The 19,580-nt window shown below is 43.8% G+C and overlaps 1 protein-coding gene across 5 annotated transcripts in view; it reads right to left on the bottom strand.

The window, feature by feature from the left end:
• npas3 (neuronal PAS domain protein 3) overlaps window positions 1-19,580 on the bottom strand; it is a 335,830-nt gene that overhangs the window by 25,925 nt on the left and 290,325 nt on the right. The gene's annotated exons all lie outside the window — the stretch shown is intronic.

Here is a 19,580-nt window from a genome sequence, read left to right as displayed (position 1 = left end):
GTGGACGTGTTAAACTATATTTGTGGGGACCAGAAGTCCCAACAAGATTAGGAAACTAAGAATAATTGGGGAGATTTTGTTAGTACCCACAAGGAAAAAGGCTATTTCTAGGGTGTTTATGGTTAAGGTTAGAATTAGAGTTAGGATTCGAATTATGGTTAGGATTAAAATAAGGGGTTAACGGTAAGGTTTAGGGGCTTCCTGAATGGCGCAGCGATCTAAGGCACTGCTAGCGGCGTCACTACAGATCCGGGTTTGATACATGGCTTTGTCTTAGGCGGCCGCGACCGGGAGACCCATGAGGCGGCGCACAATTGGCCCAGAGTTGTCCGGGTTAGGGGAGGTTTTGGCCGGCCGGGATATAATTGTCCCATCGCGCACTAGCGACTCCTGTGGCGGGCCGGGTGCATGCACTCGTCGCCAGGTGTACAGTGTTTCCTCCAACACACTGGTGCGGCTGGCTTACGGGTTAAGCGAGCAGTGTGTCAAGAAGCAGTGCGGGTTGTGTTTTGGAGGACGCACAGCTCTCGAGCTTCGCCTCTCCAGAGTCCGTACGAGAGTTGCAGCGATGAGACAAGACTATAACTACCAATTGGATACCGCGAAATTGGGGAGAAAAAGGGGTAAAAAATACACAAAAAATTCTATAAAATATAATAAAAGGTAAGGTTCAGGGTTAGGAGGTAAGGTTAGGTTCAGGGTTAAGGTTAAGGTTAGGGTTAAGGTTAGTGTTAGGGTTAAGTTTAGGGTTAGGGTTAGGTTTAGGGTTAAGGTTAGGTTTTGGGGTTAAGGTTAGGGTTAAGGTTAGTGTTAGGGTTAAGTTTAGGGTTAGGGTTAGGTTTAGGGTTAAGGTTAGGTTTTGGGGTTAAGGTTAGGGTTAAGGTTAGTGTTAGGGTTAAGTTTAGGGTTTGGGTTAGGATTAGGTGTTAGGGAAAATAGGATTTTGAATGGGAATCAATGTTGTGTCCCCAGGTTAGTTAAACAAGACTGTGTGTGTGTGTGGTGTGTGTGTGTGTGTGTGTGTGCGTGTGTGGGGGGGGGGGGGCGGCGTGTGTGTGTGTGTGTGTGTGTGTGTGTGTGCGTGTGCATGTGTGTGTCTCCCCTGACTGTCTCTGTCCCCAAAGCTGGACAGGACATTAGACAGCCTCCACTTTACTCTACAGGCAGACAGGCAGACACACAGCCATGGACAAGACTAGGAGATTACATTGAAATGGGATTACTAAAACAGCACACCTGGAAAATCCGGTTTTCTGCTACTCTGCATATAACAAGGCTGCAGTGACTTTGGGTCTCTGGAACCGGAAACAATGTGATCAGTGTAAAGGAGGAGGGTGGGGATGGAGGGATGAAGGGAGGGGTGAGGAGGCCGGGGGGGGGGGGGGGTGAGGGGTGGCGGTGCCATTCTCTTTCACAAGGCGACGGTTTTTTCTCTTCTTTTCTGAGGACATGAATTAAATGTCATTTAAAATCTAACCAGTCCTTTATCACTCTGGGGAGAAGCCAGAGCCATGTTATATTTAGTCATTTCATTTCTTCTGATTAAATATGAATTACTATGAAATTTTGCTCATCATCTAACACAGCAGAATACGCCAACAGCTTTTTAATACACTGTATAAGCAGCAGCAGCCACAAACTTCAGCAGTAGCTCTAGGAGTTTAATTCGCCTCTCTAATCCAATCACATCAACCTTATTTCTCTTATCACAGATTCCCATTTTGAATTAAATGAGCTCATTAGTTTTAATCAAAGGCAGAGAGATCAAAACGTACACTTAAATGCTTTAGATCAGAGCTGCCAGTCAGCTGCAGAGTTCTATTTTACTAAAACACAAGATCAGAGCCTCTTCGAACTGAGAATTTTCATTAGGGAAGGAGGGAAGGCACGAGCCAACTGACTGGCCTTAAAGACACAGGGCTCTTTTCTCACCCTACGGACGTCTAACTAAAGCAACATCAGAGTCATTTGTGAGGGGTTGGGGGGTGGTGCTGTGTTCCACCACCAGTGGGCTTCTGTTAGTTGGCGGTTATGATGTGAATGTGAATTATAGACTGGGCAATTTATGAGTCAGACACGTCGAACGCCAATGCAATACTTTCTTCATCAAACTAATGGTAATATCTGGTCTGTTGGAGCATTACTCTGATTATTATAGTGTGGAGTGGCACAGGGGATAATTTGTGTTCCTAGATAGAGAGGCTGATTTCACATGATAGTGTATTCGTCCCAAATGGCACCCTATTCCCTTTATAGCGTGCCACTTTTGAGACTTTGGTCAAAATGAGTGCACTGTATAGGGGAAAGGGTGGCATTTGGGACGCACTCATGGTTCTATTGCGAGGGCAGCCCCAGCCCAATGAATGGTTTTGATACTGCATTGGAGAATAATGATATACTGTACTGTAGGTATGTGTTATAGGGTTGTAATACATGAAGTACCGTGCTAACACGTAAACCATAGAGTGATTACCACCTAATCGTGTGGTCAAGTGACCATATTGAGATCCATGCATGTTTATGTTGATAGTAAAAAAAGAGCAGTGCCCAAACCTTGAAAAGTTAATGTAGCCTACTACATTTTTTACATGTAGAGTAAGCAGCCGTCAAACATCAAGTGCCAGAGCACTTGCAGTGAAATGTGAAACTATACAAGACAATAAGCTTTACAAGCCTGGACGTAATATAAAAAATGACACCATTAAAGATTACTTCTTAAAAAGAAAAAATTATTTGTGTGCATAATTTACGGTTTGGCAGGGTCTGCTGGTCTGGATTAATTTTCCTGATGAAAGCCCTCAGAATGAACCATCTCTGTGTGTAAGTGATGAGACTTTAAAAGTATTACTTTCTGTGCTGTGGTGTTGACTGTTGACCATCATCAATAACCCACTGGTAGTTCTTTAGCCCCCTGTTGCTCCTCTCCTCTCCCTGACAACCCCCCTCGCCATACCATTTCTACACACCTGGGACGACTCAGAGGAGGAAGCTGCTACAAAGCCAAGACACTTCTACAAGCTACAAGCTCCCTGTCTTAAATGACTTATATGCCTTAGCGAGGCTCCCCTACTCCGGCTGCTAATATTCCTCAATTTACATTTATATAAATATTAGTACCAATTCAAAGCGTCAAGCATTTAACGCACAGATAAATCAAGATAAAGTGTATAGCCCATGGCTCAGGCTCAGTGTGTCTGTCCTCCATATCTAGACGCGGGGAGGTCCTTGTCTCGCCCCGCTCTGATGAATGAGGGCCTCTCTCTGTACATTAGTAATGATATATAATGCACCAGGCCCTGTACTAATTGGAAGGCTCTGCTGGCTGGCTCCATATTGAGAGGTAGAGGGTGATTTTTCAATACAGCTCGCCTTTGTGTTTGGGAGAGAAAGTGTGTCTGTGTGTGTGTGTGTGAGAGAGAGAGAGAGAGAGTGTGTGTGTGTGTGTGTGTGTGTGTGTGTGTGTGTGTGTGTGTGTGTGTGTGTGTGTGTGGGTGTGTGTGTGTGTGTGTCTATGTGTGTGTACGTGTGAGCGGGATGTGAAACATACAGAGAGAGACTTGTATTGCAATGGCAGCTTTAATAATTAGAGGTTGACAGGAAAAATGCCGTTAGGCACCTTGTCCTCCACTGTCACTTGTGCCTCCTATCCTCTACACCCAGTATCCCTCTAGCCAACACTCCCAGGGAGGGAGATGAATTAAAAACATACAGGTATACCATGCATCATTTCAGGCAGAGTGACATTCAGAAGAAAGTAAAAATTCAATAATTTTCACATTTTCCTGTATGGTGAATTCAAGATATCAACTAATAATTGAGGTACCATGACAGGTGTCCAGTTTTACAGTGGGGGTGGAAAGGGTGAATACGTGCTGTATTTCTCTCAAGAGTGGAGAACTGGATTCATGTTTCTTTTTTTTAATCAAGGTATATCATTCTTAAATGGTTGCCAATAGATGCCATTTCAACGTCATGCAATGCCACTGAGACGGCTAGTGGTGGGAATCTGTACGTATCATACAGAGCTGTGCTCTCCTTACAGGACCCGCTGAGACCTTTCAAGAGGCACCTCTTATATTGTAATACAATATAATAGCTGCATTTCCTTGAAAGCCAATTTCGCTCTCCATCACTAAGTGTGCCCAGCCACTTCGCTGATTTCACAATACATCTCTAAAGATAAATTAAGATAAATAGATGCAAATATGTTCCAATATGTTTCTCCTAGACCGAGTGACTACGTTAATTGACGAAAACACATTTTTCCAACCAAACATGGAGCACCTCTAATATAGTTTAATTAAGTGGTGATATGCCTTTGTTGACAATACAGAAAGTATTGTTATGTGGAAATAGCAGAGGATACAAAAGGTGTTTCTAAAATAATACTTTTAGTACCAGAGGAGTAATTTCTATATGATACACACTGAATAATAAACACTGAAGTACCAACGTGACTAATCCAGCAACAAAGAAAAATACTTTGTTTGAAAACTAAACTTCCAAAGGTTTTCCCTGAAATATTCTCTATATGTACGTAGTGCCAATATGATAACTACAACATCACAAACCATGAGTATAAATACACTCATATAAGGGTCTACTCATTAATATATCCTTTATAAACTGGCCTGTTCGCATTTGCTTGGAAAACTAAACTTCCAACGATTTCCCCTAAAATACTCTCTAAATCTCCTCTCTATTTGAGAGCCGTTGTATCTATCTAAGCTGGAACCCCACCTGAGTCACCATGTCAAGCTCTAGACGAAGGCAACGTGCTTACAGGTGTACGTTTACAGCCAAATGGAAGGATTAAACGCGAACGCAACAACGATCAACACAGCAGATCAATTAGGAGGTGCAAATAAAGCTGAAAGGCCCCGAAGAGTGAAGTGATAATTAAATCCCGAGTTGTAAATGCTCTTTAAAAGGTTTTCTCTCAAATTGACATAAATCCCTTCAAATTCATTTATTATTCCAATCAGGGAGCTACAGCCATATAGTCCATCAACGTGAATAAAAAAACAACAGCGGTCTTGTTGACTAACTAACGATCATTTCTATTGTGTCTATTAAAATGTAAAAGGCTAAATCAGAAGCTTGCCAAAAGAGTTTGTCATTAAAAGAACTAAAGATGAATGTTGATCTTTTCCACATCAAGTTTTCAGATACCCAGCCCGCATCTACATGCTGTTTAATGTATCAGACCAGACTTCATAGAGACCTTCCATACACTGATTATGGTTATCCCAACCACAATTACAGAACCAGTCAAAAGTTTGGACACACCTACTCATTCAAGGGTTTTTCTTTATTTTTTTACTATTTTCTACATTGTAGAATAATAGTGAAGACATCAAAACTATGAAACAACACATATGGAATCATGTAGTTGCCAAAAAAGTGTTAAACAAATCAAAATATATTTTATATTTGAGATTCTTCAAAGTAGCCACCCTTTGCCTTGATGACAGCTTTGCACATTCTTGGCATTCTCTCAACCAGTTTCATGAGGTAGTCACCTGGAATGCATTTCAATGAACAGGTGTGCCTTGTTAATAATTCATTTGTGGGATTTTTTTCCTTCTTAATGCATTTGAGCCAATCAGTTGTGTTGTGACAAGGTAGGGGTGGTATACAAAAGATAGCCCTATTTGGTAAAAGACCAAGTCCATATTATGGCAAGAACAGCTCAAAAAAGCAAAGAGAAACAACAGCCCATCATTACTTTAAGACATGAAGGTCAGTCAATATGGAACATTTCAAGAACTTTAAAAGTTTCAAGTGCAGTCGAAAAAAAACATTAAGTGCTTTAAAGAAACTCGCTCTCATGAGGACCGCCACAGGAAATGAAGACGCAGAGTTACCTCTGCTGCAGAGGATAAGTTCATTAGAGCCTCAGAAATTGCAGCCCAAATAAATGCTTCACAGAGTTTAAGTAACAGACACATCTCAACATGAACTGTTCAGAGGAGACAGTGTGAAGCAGTGGTAGAGCAATGGCGCTGGAGAAGAAGGCTGATGTTTTACGTGTCCCCGACTGATTGTGTTTTTTGTTTGTTTATTTGCGTTGTTTGTAACTTCTTTTTTTCTTATTTTGTCTCTTATGACCGAAAATAAGTTCTGGACATCAGGACTGCGATTACTCACCACGGACTGGGAGAATCCTTTTTTTCCTTTAACCTGTTGGGGCTAGGGGGCAGTATTTTCACGGCTGGATAAAAAAACGTACCCGATTTAATCTGGTTACTAATCCTACCCAGTAACTAGAATATGCATATACTTATTATATATGGATAGAAAACACCCTAAAGTTTCTAAAACTGTTTGAATGGTGTCTGTGAGTATAACAGAACTCATTTGGCAGGCAAAACCCTGAGACATTTTCTGACAGGAAGTGGATACCTGATGTGTTGAATTACCTTTAAGCCTATGCCATTGAAACACACAGGGGTTGATTAATGTTTTGGCACTTCCTATTGCTTCCACTAGATGTCACCAGCCTTTACAAAGTGTTTTGAGTCTTTTACTGTGAGATCTGACCGAACAAGAGCCATGGAACGGTGATGGCCGATTAGACTCTGGCGCGCGAGTTCATGTTGGGTACCCTCGTTCCAATACGTTATAAAAGAGAATGCATTCGTCCACCTTGAATATTATTCATGTTCTGGTTAAAAAAGGCCCTAATGATTTATGCTATACAACGTTTGACATGTTTGAACGAACGTAAATATATTTTTTCCCCTCGTTCATGAAGTGAAGTCCGGTGGGCTTAGATCATGTGCTAACAAGACGGAGATTTTTGGACATAAATGATGAGCTTTTTTGAACAAAACTACATTCGTTATGGACCTGTGATACCTGGAAGTGACATCTGATGAAGAGAATCAAAGGTAATGGATTATTTACATAGTATTTTCGATTTTAGATCTCCCCAACATGGCGGCTAGTCTGTATCGCAACGCGTATTTTTCTGGGCGCAGTGCTCAGATTATTGCAAAGTGTGATTTCCCAGTAAGGTTATTTTTAAATCTGGCAAGTTGATTGCGTTCAAGAGATGTAAATCTATAATTCTTTAAATGAAAATATAATATTTTACCAATGTTTTCTAATTTTAATTATTTAATTTGTGGTGCTGACTTGACTGCCGGTTATTGGAGGGAAACGATTTCCTCAACATCAATGCCATAGTAAAACGCTGTTTTTGGATATAAATATGAACTTGATAGAACTAAAAATGCATGCATTGTCTAACATAATGTCCTAGGAGTGTCATCTGATGGAGATTGTAAAAGGTTAGTGCATAATTTTAGCTGGTTTTATGGTTTTGGTGACCCTGTCTTTGAATTGACAAAACATTACACACAGCTATTGTCAATGTACTCTCCTAACATAATCTAACTTTATGCTTTCGCCGTAAAACCTTTTTGAAATCGGACAACGTGGTTAGATTAAGGAGATGTTTATCTTTCAAAGGGTGTAAGATAGTTGTATGTTTGAAAAATTTGAATTTTGACATTTATTTGGTTTCAAATTTGCCGCTCTTGAAATGTACCTGCTGTTGATGGAGTGCACCACGGGGGGGACGCTAGCGTCCCACCTAGCCCATAGAGGTTAACAAGTCTGACGAGTCCAACGCGAATGATATACTGCTTTCTCGGGAACAGGCCCAGATCCCTGTCATTTGCGTGAAGAGGAGGTGGAGAAAAAGGAGCCAGAGGGCGGGCTGCCTTCTGAGAATTCGTAGGCGATCGAATAAACCTCCACTTCCCTCCATTCTGCAAGCAAACGTACAATCTTTGGAGAATAAAATAGATGACCTACGCGGAAGATTATACTACCAACGGGACATTCAAAACTGTAATATCTTATGCTTCACAGAGTCGTGGCTGAACGACAACACTACCAACATACAGCTGGCTGGTTTATACGCTGTACCGGCAGGATAGAACAGCGGCGTCTGGTAAGACAAGGGCTGGCGGACTATGTCTTTTTGTAAATAACAGCTGGTGCACGATATCTAAGAAAGTCTCAAGCTATTGCTCGCCTGAGGTAGAGTATCTCATGATAAGCTGTAGACCACACTACCTGCTAAGAGAGTTTCATCTGTTTTCTTCGTAGCTGTTTACATACCACCACAGTCAGAGGCTGGCACTAAGACAGCATTGAATGATCTGTATTCCGCCATACGCAAACAACAAAACGCTCACCCAGAGGCGACACTCCTAGTAGCCGGGGACTTTAATGCAGGGAAACTTAAATTTGTTTTACCTCATTTCTATCAGCATGTTAAATGTGCAACCAGAGGAAAAAAAACTCTGGATCACCTTTACTCCACACGCAGAGACGCATACAAAGCACTCCCTCGCCCTCCATTTGGCAAATCTGACCATAATTCTATCCTCCTGATTCCTGCTAACAAGCAAAAATTAAGGCAGGAAGCACTAGATCAATAAAAAAAGGGGTCAGATGAAGCAGATGTTAAGCTACAGGACTGTTTTGCTAGCACAGACTGGAATATGTTCCGGGATTCCTCCGATGGCATTGAGGAGTACACCACATCAGTCATTGGCCTCATCAATAAGTGCATCGATGACGTCGTCCCCATAGTGACCGTACGTACATAACCCAACCAGAAGCTATGGATTATAGGCAATATCCGCACTGAGCTAAAGGCTAGAGCTGCCGCTTTCAAGGAGCGGGACTCTAACCCAGAAGCTTATAAGAAATCCCGCTATGCACTCCGACGAACCATCAAACAGGCAAAGTGTCAATACAGGACTAAGATCGAATCGTACTACACCGGCTCTGATGCTCGTCAGATGTGGCAGGGCTTGCAAACTATTACAGACTACAAAGGGAAGCACAGCTGAGAGTGTACTGCGGGCATGCGCTGACCAAGTGGCAAGTGTCTTCACTGACATTTTCAACTTCTCCCTGTCCGAGTCTGTAATACCAACATGTTTTAAGCAGACCACCATAGTGCCTGTGCCCAAGAACACTAAGGCTCACATCAACACCATTATCCCAGAAACCCTAGATCCACTCCAATTTGCATACTGCCCCAACAGATCCACAGATGATGCAATCTCTATTGCACTCCACACTGCCCTTTCCCACCTGGACAAAAGGAACACCTATGTGAGAATGATATTCATTGACTACAGCTTGGCGTTCAACACCATAGTGCCCTCAAAGCTCATCAATAAACTAAGGACCCTGGGACTAAACACCTCCCTCTGCAACTGGATCCTGGACTTCCTGACGGGCCGCCCCCAGGTGGTAAGGGTAGGTAACAACACATCCGCCAAGCTGATCCTCAACACAGGGGCCCCTCAGGGGTGCGTGCTCAGTCCCCTCCTGTACTCCCTGTTCACTCATGACTGCACGGCCAGGCACAACTCCAACACCATCATTAAGTTTGCCGATGACACAACAGTGGTAGGCCTGATCACCGACAACGACGAGACAGAGTCTGGCCAGGTGGTGGAGGTCAGAGACCTGGTCGTGTGGTGCCAGGACAACAACCTCTCCCTCAACGTGATCAAGACAAAGGAGATGATTGTGGACTAAAGGAAAAAGACGACTGAGCATGCCCCCATTCTCATCGACGGGGCTGCAGTGGAGCAGGTTGAGAGCTTCAAGTTCCTTGGTGTCCACATCACCAACAAACTAACATGGTTCAAGCACACCAAGACAGTCATGAAGAGGGCACGACAAAACCTATTCCACCTCAGGAGACTGAAAAGATTTGGTATGGCTCCTCAGATCCTCAAAAGGTTCTACAGCTGCACCATCGAGAGCATCCTGCCTGGTTGCATCACTGCCTGGTATGGCAACTGCTCAGCCTCCGACCGCAAGACACTACAGAGGGTAGTGCGAATGGTCCAGTACATCACTGGGGCTAAGCTTCCTGACATCCAGGACCTCTATACCAGGCGGTGTCAGAGGAAGGCCCTAAAAATTGTCAAAGACTCCAGCCACCCTAGTCATAGACTGTTGTCTCTAAAACTGCACGGCAAGCGGTACCCGAGCGCCAAGTCTAGGTCCAAGAGGGTTCTAAATAGCTTCTACCCACAAGCCATAAGACTGCTGAACATCTAATCAAATGGCTACCCAGACTAGTTGCATTGCCCCCCCCCCCTCTTTTACACCGCTGCTACTCTCTGTTATTATCATCTATGCATAGTCACTTTATCTCAACTAACCGGTGCCCCCACACATTGACTCTGTACCGGTACCCGCCTGTATATAGTCTTGCTATTGTTATTTAACTGCTGCTCTTTAATTACTTGTTACTTTTATTTCTTATTCTTATCCGTATTTTTTTAAACTGCTTTGTTAGTTAGGGGTTCGTAAGTAAGCATTTCACTGTAAGGTCTAAACCTGTTGTATTCGGTGCATGTGACTAATACAATTTGATTTGATTGATTTGATTTGAATCAGGCCTTCATGATCAAATTGCTACACAGAAACCACTACTAAAGGACTCCAATAAGAAGAAGAGACTTGCTTGGGCAAGTCTGTGAGACGCAGAGTAGGTGAATGGATGATCTCCACATGTGTGGTTCCTGCCGTGAAGCATGGAGGAGGAGGTGTGATGGTGTGGGGGTGCTTTGCTGGTGACACTGTCAGTGATTTATTTAGAATTCAAGGCACACTTAACCAGCATTGCTACCAAAGCATTCTGCAGCGATACACCATCCCATCTGGTTTGCGCTTATTGGGACTATCATTTATTTTTCAGCAGGACAATGACCCAACACACCATCAGACTGTGTATGGGCTATTTGACCAAGAAGGACAGTGATAGAGTGCTGCATCTGATGACCTGGCCACCACAATCACCTGACCTCAACTCAAGTGAGATGGTTTGGGATGAGTGAAGAACAGCAGAGTGAAGGAAAAGCAGCCAACAACTGCACAGCTTTTCAAAGACTGTTGGAAAAGCATTCCAGGTGAAGCTGGTTGAGAGAATGCCAAGCGTGTGCAAAGCTGTCATCAAGGCAAAGGGTGGCTACTTTTAAGAATCTAAACTCTAAAATATATTTTTATATAATAACACTTTTTTGGTTACTACATGATTCCATATATGTTATTTCATAGTTTTTATGTCTTCACTATTATTCTACAATGTAGAAAATAGTAAATAATAAAGAAAAACCCTTGAATGAGTAGGTGTGTCCCAACTTTTGACTGGTACTGTATGTCCATCTAGACAAGTTAAGATAATATACATTTTATTGTCCCTGAATGGACATTTGTCCAAGGGAGCTCCTCCCTGTCCTGTAACTGTATATACATACAGCCATAGCCAGTGGTCAGATAACATGCTCTCCTAGGCATCTCCAGCCTGCCACCCTGTGGGGAAGCACAGGACAGGGGAGCACGGGGCGATGTGACCCAGGCCCATCCATTATTAATATGGTAATGGAGGTGACACGGTGATATTGCGGGCCAGTTGTTATCAGCTGCAGGTCACTGTAGCCCCATGTCCACGCTGCGTCCCAAATAGCACAATATTCCCTACATAGTGCACTACTTTTGACAGTCAACACCAGATAAATGGCCTGTTCTGTTCTTTTCTCATGACTTTGCTGCTTATGTGATTTGAAATGAAAGCGAGACGCTGAGGTGAGGTTGAGGTGTTGGGTGTCAGATTGAAATGCTAGATGGAGTAGATGAAGGTGTGTGTTTCTTCTTCCCTTATCATAACGGCCCACCCTGAGTGTGACATAACAGTGCAGGGGGAGGTGGTGGCGATGGGGAGGGTTGAGTGTGTCTTGTCATGGCTACATTTAGGAGGTTGCTGGCCCGCTGCTAATCACAGGTAGCCTGGTTTAACCAGACTGAACGCTGTGCTCAACAGTGAAACATAGGGAAATTAGTTATGCCAGGCTAGATCTCAGGGAGTTCGCTAGGGGGTTGGAGGAAGAGGTGAATGGATCAGACAGTGTAGATGTACTGGATGGAACTGGCCGGAACTGGACGGAACAGGACGGAACAGGACGGAACAGGACAGAACAGGACGGAACAGGACGGAACAGGACAGAACAGGACGGAACAGGACGGAACAGGACAGAACAGGACGGAACAGGACGGAACAGGACGGAACAGGACAGAACAGGACGGAACAAGACGGAACAGGACGGGAAGAGGACGGGAACAGGACGGAACAGGACGGAACAGGACAGAACAGGACAGAACGGAAGAGGACGGTACAGGACGGAAGAGGACGGTACAGGACGGAAGAGGACGGTACAGGACGGAAGAGGACGGTACAGGACGGTACAGGACGGTACAGGACGGAAGAGGACGGAAGAGGACGGTACAGGACGGTACAGGACGGAAGAGGACGGTACAGGACGGTACAGGACGGAAGAGGACGGAAGAGGACGGAACAGGACGGAAGAGGACGGTACAGGACGGAAGAGGACGGTACAGGACGGTACAGGACGGAAGAGGACGGAAGAGGACGGTACAGGACGGTACAGGACGGAAGAGGACGGAAAGGACGGAACAGGACGGAAGAGGACGGTACAGGACGGTACAGGACGGAAGAGGACGGTACAGGACGGTACAGGACGGTACAGGACGGAAGAGGACGGTACAGGACGGAACAGGACGGAAGAGGACGGTACAGGACGGAAGAGGACGGTACAGGACGGAAGAGGACGGTACAGGACGGTACAGGGCGGAAGAGGACGGTACAGGACGGTACAGGACGGTACAGGACGGAAGAGGACGGAAGAGGACGGTACAGGACGGAAGAGGACGGAAAGGACGGAACAGGACGGAAGAGGACGGTACAGGACGGTACAGGACGGAAGAGGACGGTACAGGACGGTACAGGACGGTACAGGACGGAAGAGGACGGTACAGGACGGAACAGGACGGTACAGGACGGTACAGGACGGAAGAGGACGGAAGAGGACGGTACAGGACGGTACAGGACGGAAGAGGACGGTACAGGACGGTACAGGACGGAAGAGGACGGTACAGGACGGTACAGGACGGAAGAGGACGGAAGAGGACGGAAGAGGACGGAACAGGACGGAAGAGGACGCTACAGGACGGAAGAGGACGGTACAGGACAGAAGAGGACGGAAGAGGACGGTACAGGACGGTAGAGGACGGAAAGGACGGAACAGGACGGAAGAGGACGGTACAGGACGGTACAGGACGGAAGAGGACGGTACAGGACGGTACAGGACGGTACAGGACGGAAGAGGACGGTACAGGACGGAACAGGACGGAAGAGGACGGTACAGGACGGAAGAGGACGGTACAGGACGGAAGAGGACGGTACAGGACGGTATAGGACGGAAGAGGACGGTACAGGACGGTACAGGACGGTACAGGACGGAAGAGGACGGAAGAGGACGGTACAGGACGGTACAGGACGGAAGAGGACGGAAAGGACGGAACAGGACGGAAGAGGACGGTACAGGACGGAAGAGGACGGTACAGGACGGTACAGGACGGTACAGGACGGAAGAGGACGGTACAGGACGGAACAGGACGGAAGAGGACGGTACAGGACGGAAGAGGACGGTACAGGACGGTACAGGACGGAAGAGGACGGTACAGGACGGTACAGGACGGAACAGCAATAACACTTGTCAAGACAGAGACTCTAGTCACAACTAATGAACATGGGATGAGAAGATAAACAGAGACAGAGCTACTTACTGTGTAGTGCCTAGTACAGCACTGACTCCAGCATATGAAAGACATAGCCAGGGATTTGTGTTCATTTATGATTGTGAACATGAAACAGTTCTGAAAACTGGTTTGCTCATTGCCAGTCGTTTAAGTTAATCAATGTAGTGCTGCCGAGGAAACGTATAATCACGCGGGATAGTGGACTGGACTTCACTCTTGAGTGAATGAATAAACATTCAGAATGAGAATAAATAGGTGAAGCCTCGAGCTGCAGATGGTCGGTCTATTGGTGTGATAATAGATAGAAAAAAGCACAAGGGATGTATTAGAAAGGAAATCGTATTTGTCTTTATCTAAAAAAAGAAGAAAAAAAACATGAAAATGTTCTTTATGAATCGACGGCCTCTAATGACAGTCTAATCAAGTTGATAGAATTTGGCATATCATTTTAGCCTCCCCCTCTTCCTATCCGCCCGCCGCCCCTCCCCAGTCAAAGTCCTTTTCTTTAATCAAGTTGCAGGAGAGACAGAGAGCGCTTGGCACTGGGGGCTCGGAGGTTGCAGATGGCTGCTATACTCCAAAATGTTCAAGCTTGACTGACCCATTTCATCAGCTCTGTCAAAGCCTTGCACTGATACATGTTGACAACATTTAATCTTAAAAATGGAAAGAAATGAATTAATATGCAAATTCCATCAGCTTTGTAATAAAAATGTCCTTGAAAAAACGGAGAACTCCACCCCAGAGGAATAGTGTGAATTATCCCAGCTCCGTTGTTCTATAAGTTAGTCTGAGGTACACAAGTCCACCAGGAAATCAGTGCGGATCTGACTGGGAAATAATTATGATGGAAGAACAAAACACTAGCAGGTTGAATAAATGGAACAACATGGGAAAAGGCCTGCTACTCTTTGTTATTCACTTTGAATTAATAGGATTAGTTTCCCTTTCAGATCCATATACACCTAAAAATCAACACCTCCCTATCACACCAAGGTGTGTGTATTTGTGTGTGTGTGAGAGAGAGTATGTGTGTGTGTGTGCGTGTGTGTGTGGTTGTCTGTGTGTGTGTGTGCGTGCATGCGTGCGTGCGTGCGTGCGTGAGAGAGAGAGAGAATGTGTTGTACGCATACAATTAAAATTTTAGGCAAGTGCACGGAGGACACTGTGGGGAAGAGACATTTTCTCATTCTTCATGAGCTGCAATAGTCTACGGGGACAGAATCTTACAAGACAAAGATTACCCATACAAAAGAAGCAGGTGGCTACAGCCAGTTCTCAAGTGGAATTAGCTGAACTATGGGACCTAATTATCTGTGGAGAACCAACGTATAACGAAGGAGAGAAACTTGACTGTTTGAAGGACAAATGATTAATTAAAATGAACACCTCTCCTAAATTCTGATCTGTGGACAAACGAACTGGTGTCGGTGAAACCCTCAGTGGAATGCCAACCATTGACTAACACACTAATAACATTTACCGGGCTATGTCTGTATGGCTGATAACTAGCAAATGAAGCCAGTGACAAAGTAGACAAAGACATGTACTTCCAAGGTCACAACGACCTTGTTAACTAGAATAAAAACAGAGAAGCTATCACACAACATCATTCTAACATCCCTTGTCTCGTTACATTTTCGCAACTGTCTTTTAGTCCGCGTTCTACCATGACATTATTGTAGATCTTGCTTTTTTTGTACTTCACTATGCAGGTAACGCTATCGAGGTCGTCCGTTTTCTGTCGTGAAATGCGATTTTTCATCTCACAGAACAGACAGATGTGTGTTATCAACGTGTGTTTGTGTTCGACACTCTTTGCTCCTCCATGCCTTCGCTCCCTATTTTTAATGGGCTTTTGAAGACTACCACGATTAAGGTAGAAGACAAAGACAGGATGAAGGGGAAGCCAGTAGGGGCTGCGTCCCAAATGGCAACCTATTCCCTATATAGTACACTACTTTTGACCAGGGCCGATAGGGTGCCGTTTGAGACGTAAGGAGTGTTGAGCGCTAGCAAGCTGGCACACAAACCTGGCCCTATATTTTATTTAAGACACAGTACATCATCACAGGAGTCCTATAGGAACAGACTCTACACACCATCATGCAATTATGAATATTGACATCCCATGTAGATACTGTCAGTCTATTTGACGGAAAATATTCAGATTCCATTAGATAAAGAGTAGCTTTGAAATCATTTCTACCCTATTAAAATAGGATTTGAATTTGCCAACTGTCTGATAACAAATGAAATGCAAACTGCCTGAGAATTGGATTGTATGTTAACACGGAATACATTTTTTGCACCACATAAGATAATCTTATGATTATACCAAACTGCGGTGCCTCCTTTGACACTTTACTCTGGGTTTGAGTCTTCAGGTGCAGCTTTTATACACTGTATGAGTGTGAAGAAATCAAATACAAAATACCCATACTAAACGTAATTGCTAAACATAAACTAAATGTAAAGTCATTCTAACCTAAAGTGCTATAGTTTCAGTGCTCACAACACAGTCATTTTTATGGAAGAAACAGCTAGTCCTCTTTTAACGTCATTGACACGTTTAAAAACCCCATCTCTGTTTTAAGAGGGTCACTCGTTGCTTCTGTCCTCTCAACAATAGAACAAGCTTTTCCCTTCCGCACACTCCATCCCCCTTATACACCCCTCCACACTCTCTCTCTACTAGGCCCTCTCCCTTTCCCCCTCTCTCTCCCTCTCTCCACTCTTTCTATAACCCCTATCTCCTTCTCTCTCTTCCCCCCTCTCTCCACTCTCTTTCTTAACCCCTATCTCCTTCTCTCTCTCCCCCCCACTCTTTTAACCCCCCTCTCCTTCTCCCTCCTCCAAACTCTCACTTCTTCTCCCTCCCTGCAACAGCTCCCGGCCAGCCCTGGAAGATCAGAGCAGCTGTAAAATAATGAAAAATGTGCAATCCTTGTGGGACATTGCTTGTGCACACACACACACACCTCAGCCCAGGCATTCATCATTCGCCAGGTATTGTCAGTGAAAGTTTAATTGCATAAACACTCTGTAACTGTCCTGTCATATTTCTTGTCAGCCTGGATTCTCTCTCTGGGCTCACTATCTCACAAAACTATAATTGAATTGCTACCGAATCACACCGATGCTGACGGGAGGAGGGGAACCTTATGAATAGAATTTGTTTCCTATCAGCAGGTTTGACAAATTGTGTCACGAGGAAGAGCAGAAGCGATAATTTCCCAGTTTATTGGGAGTAGACCCGTTTGCTGTTTGTTGTTATCTACTACCGGCTCTTATAAGCACCTAGTTAAACAAAAATATATATATGAAATTTAGGCCCAACAAAAAGCAATTCAGCTCTGAGAGAGGGCAGTCTAAATAGCGCACAAAGCTGCAAATAAGGCCATTATTTACTCCTGTGAATGATCTAAAAGATGTATTTAAAAGGGAGGAAAGTCAGATTGCAGCAGCAGTTCCTTTTCTATGAATAAATGCCTGAGAAACACAGTGACCCATCTTGCCTATAAGAGCTTAACAGAATACCAATGCATTCCTACCCAGTTAGACAGAGTCATTCAGACATCCCAATATTTCATGTCTGATAAGTTAACACTCCCAATGTACAATTCTAGAAGGCCGTTATTTGTGAGCGAGGAGTCGTTGGCGGAGTCGGACAATATGACTGTTATTTGTTTGCGTTTTCTGTCAACATGCTTGGTCTTTGATATTCCACCCTCTGCGATATTCAAAGGGACATGGTTCGTCATTTCCACAAACTGCAAAAAGAACTCAATTGCTTTTTTTTTATTTAAACAGAGCGACTGCAATGGCTACTATTTTGTATTCCCTTTCTCTTCCCGGATGGGAAGTCTAAAAAACCCTCTGTCTTGCCAGATTACTACTTCTCTGACCACGTATTTCTCTTATACAGAGCGATTCAATGACAATACATTAACCAATGCAGACTGTTCAGATTACACAATAAAGCTCTGTCTACATATGAAGAAAAAAAACACAATATATAAACAAGAGGGTCCCCATTCTCAACAGTGTATTATTATTCTCCACCGCTTAACATCAGAGAGCTGAACTCCAAAGTGGCTTTTCCTCCTGTGTGAAAACATGTGGCAGCTTTATCAAAAGCCTTTCCCACAAAGCACTGCAGCACTCTCTCTACACTGCATGGGAACAGAGCAGTGTGGTAATGCCTCCCTACTACACTAGGCTGATAAAAAAGCCTTTTCTGACAACCTTATCAGCCAAATAAGCTTAAATAAAACTGGCTTCTAATAGTCTGGAGACTGCTTGATCCTGCCTCTGTCTTTCAAAGCTCTGATGCCTTTCTCCTCCAGTGATCTTGTACTTTCAACGTGACAGAATTTTCAATCTTTTAGGCCGGCTAAGCTGTCATTAGTTTCTTTGTTCCTCTTTAGGGATTGTTTTGCGTATGTAGGCAACGAGCCCGAGCGGTTTGATAGCGCCTGGGAGCAGCTCCGGGTACTATGAGGAGTGATGATGGAAACGCACAGCCGTTTCAAAAGCATTGATAAGTCTTTTTAGTAATGTGGGAAGGGCTTTTTAAGGGGTTACAGCAGAAGCCATTGTCTTCATGTACAGTCGACTGGCTGTCAGAGGGGTGCGTTGTACACAGACGGACTCTAGATAATACAACATAATTGGCTGCACCTGCAACCTGAATAATTGCACTACAGAAGGGTTGAGATGTCAGCTTTCAGATGAACGCTGTTCCAACGCTTTCCTTGTCTGACATTGATCTGCATTAACGACAAATATGTATAACTGAGCACAGTCACTGCCAACTGTAAGTGACAGAATGTGTGGATAAAAAGTGGACGAGGCACAGCGGGGACAATGGGCTTGTTGAAGGGGGTTCATTTGATAAATAACACAAGCAAGAACAACACTCATAATTCATCAATACACTCTAGTTTCATATCTAAAAGTGGGGTCTATGAATAAAGTCTGGGTTAAAACTACAGCTATAAGCATAACAGAAACTACAATATATTCAGTGCTTTGTAAGGAAAAACACAGCAAGCAGCGAATCATTTTATCAAAGACTTGCTGCCACACGAAGGCTAGCCATGATTGATGGCTATTTTGATTTATTAACATTTTTAAATCAAGTTATGCTTTAGCAAGAGGCTTAATTTAAGGCTAAAGTTAGAGCCCTGGGATAAATGAACACATCAGATGATTAAAAAACATTTGTCTTAGCGATCGAGGAGCCAGGTAGGCCTTTATTTACGATGCCTAGTTCATCAACACCCACACTGATGCTTTGACAGAGAATCTATCTGATGGACTGATATGTACTTTCATCATTCTAAGGTAACTTATGGTTTTTTCCCCCTGCAAGCAGAAAATCAAGGGACTATATTACGACTTTTACCCTGTTAGGAGCTTTATGAGTGTTAAATTAGGAAACCAAGACAGGTAAATCATTCACAGAAATCACACAGTACAAGCTTTGTTTAAACAACCACTAATCTCAATTCATATAGGTAGCTATATTTATTTATATGTAGGAAAACCAACTACTTTCAATACCACATGCAATCTCAGTCACACTTACAGTAGTAAAGACAATAGCAAGATATTTTTTGTAGGTTGTTTGCAATTCCTTCTGACTTAATTCTGGAAATTGCTATAGTGTTTATTTCTTAAATAAAATAATATATTTCAATCCGTATTATCCTGCTCTCTTGACCTTTAGTTTGTTGGAATTACCACAGCAGGTTTGTGAAGTGAGATCCCCTAAGGGACTTTCTTTATAATAATGAAGAAGAAGAGTTGCTCTGAACTCAATGCCACGGCACAGTCCACTACTGTGTCCCAAATGGAACCCTATTCCCTATTTAGTGCACTACTTTTGACCGGGGCCCATATAGGGAATA

This window comes from Salmo salar, chromosome 01 (assembly GCF_965601325.2).
Source record: "Salmo salar chromosome 01, fSalSal1, whole genome shotgun sequence".
NCBI classification, from domain to species: Eukaryota; Metazoa; Chordata; class Actinopteri; order Salmoniformes; family Salmonidae; genus Salmo; species Salmo salar.
This window is presented reverse-complemented; position numbering and strand designations above follow the sequence as displayed.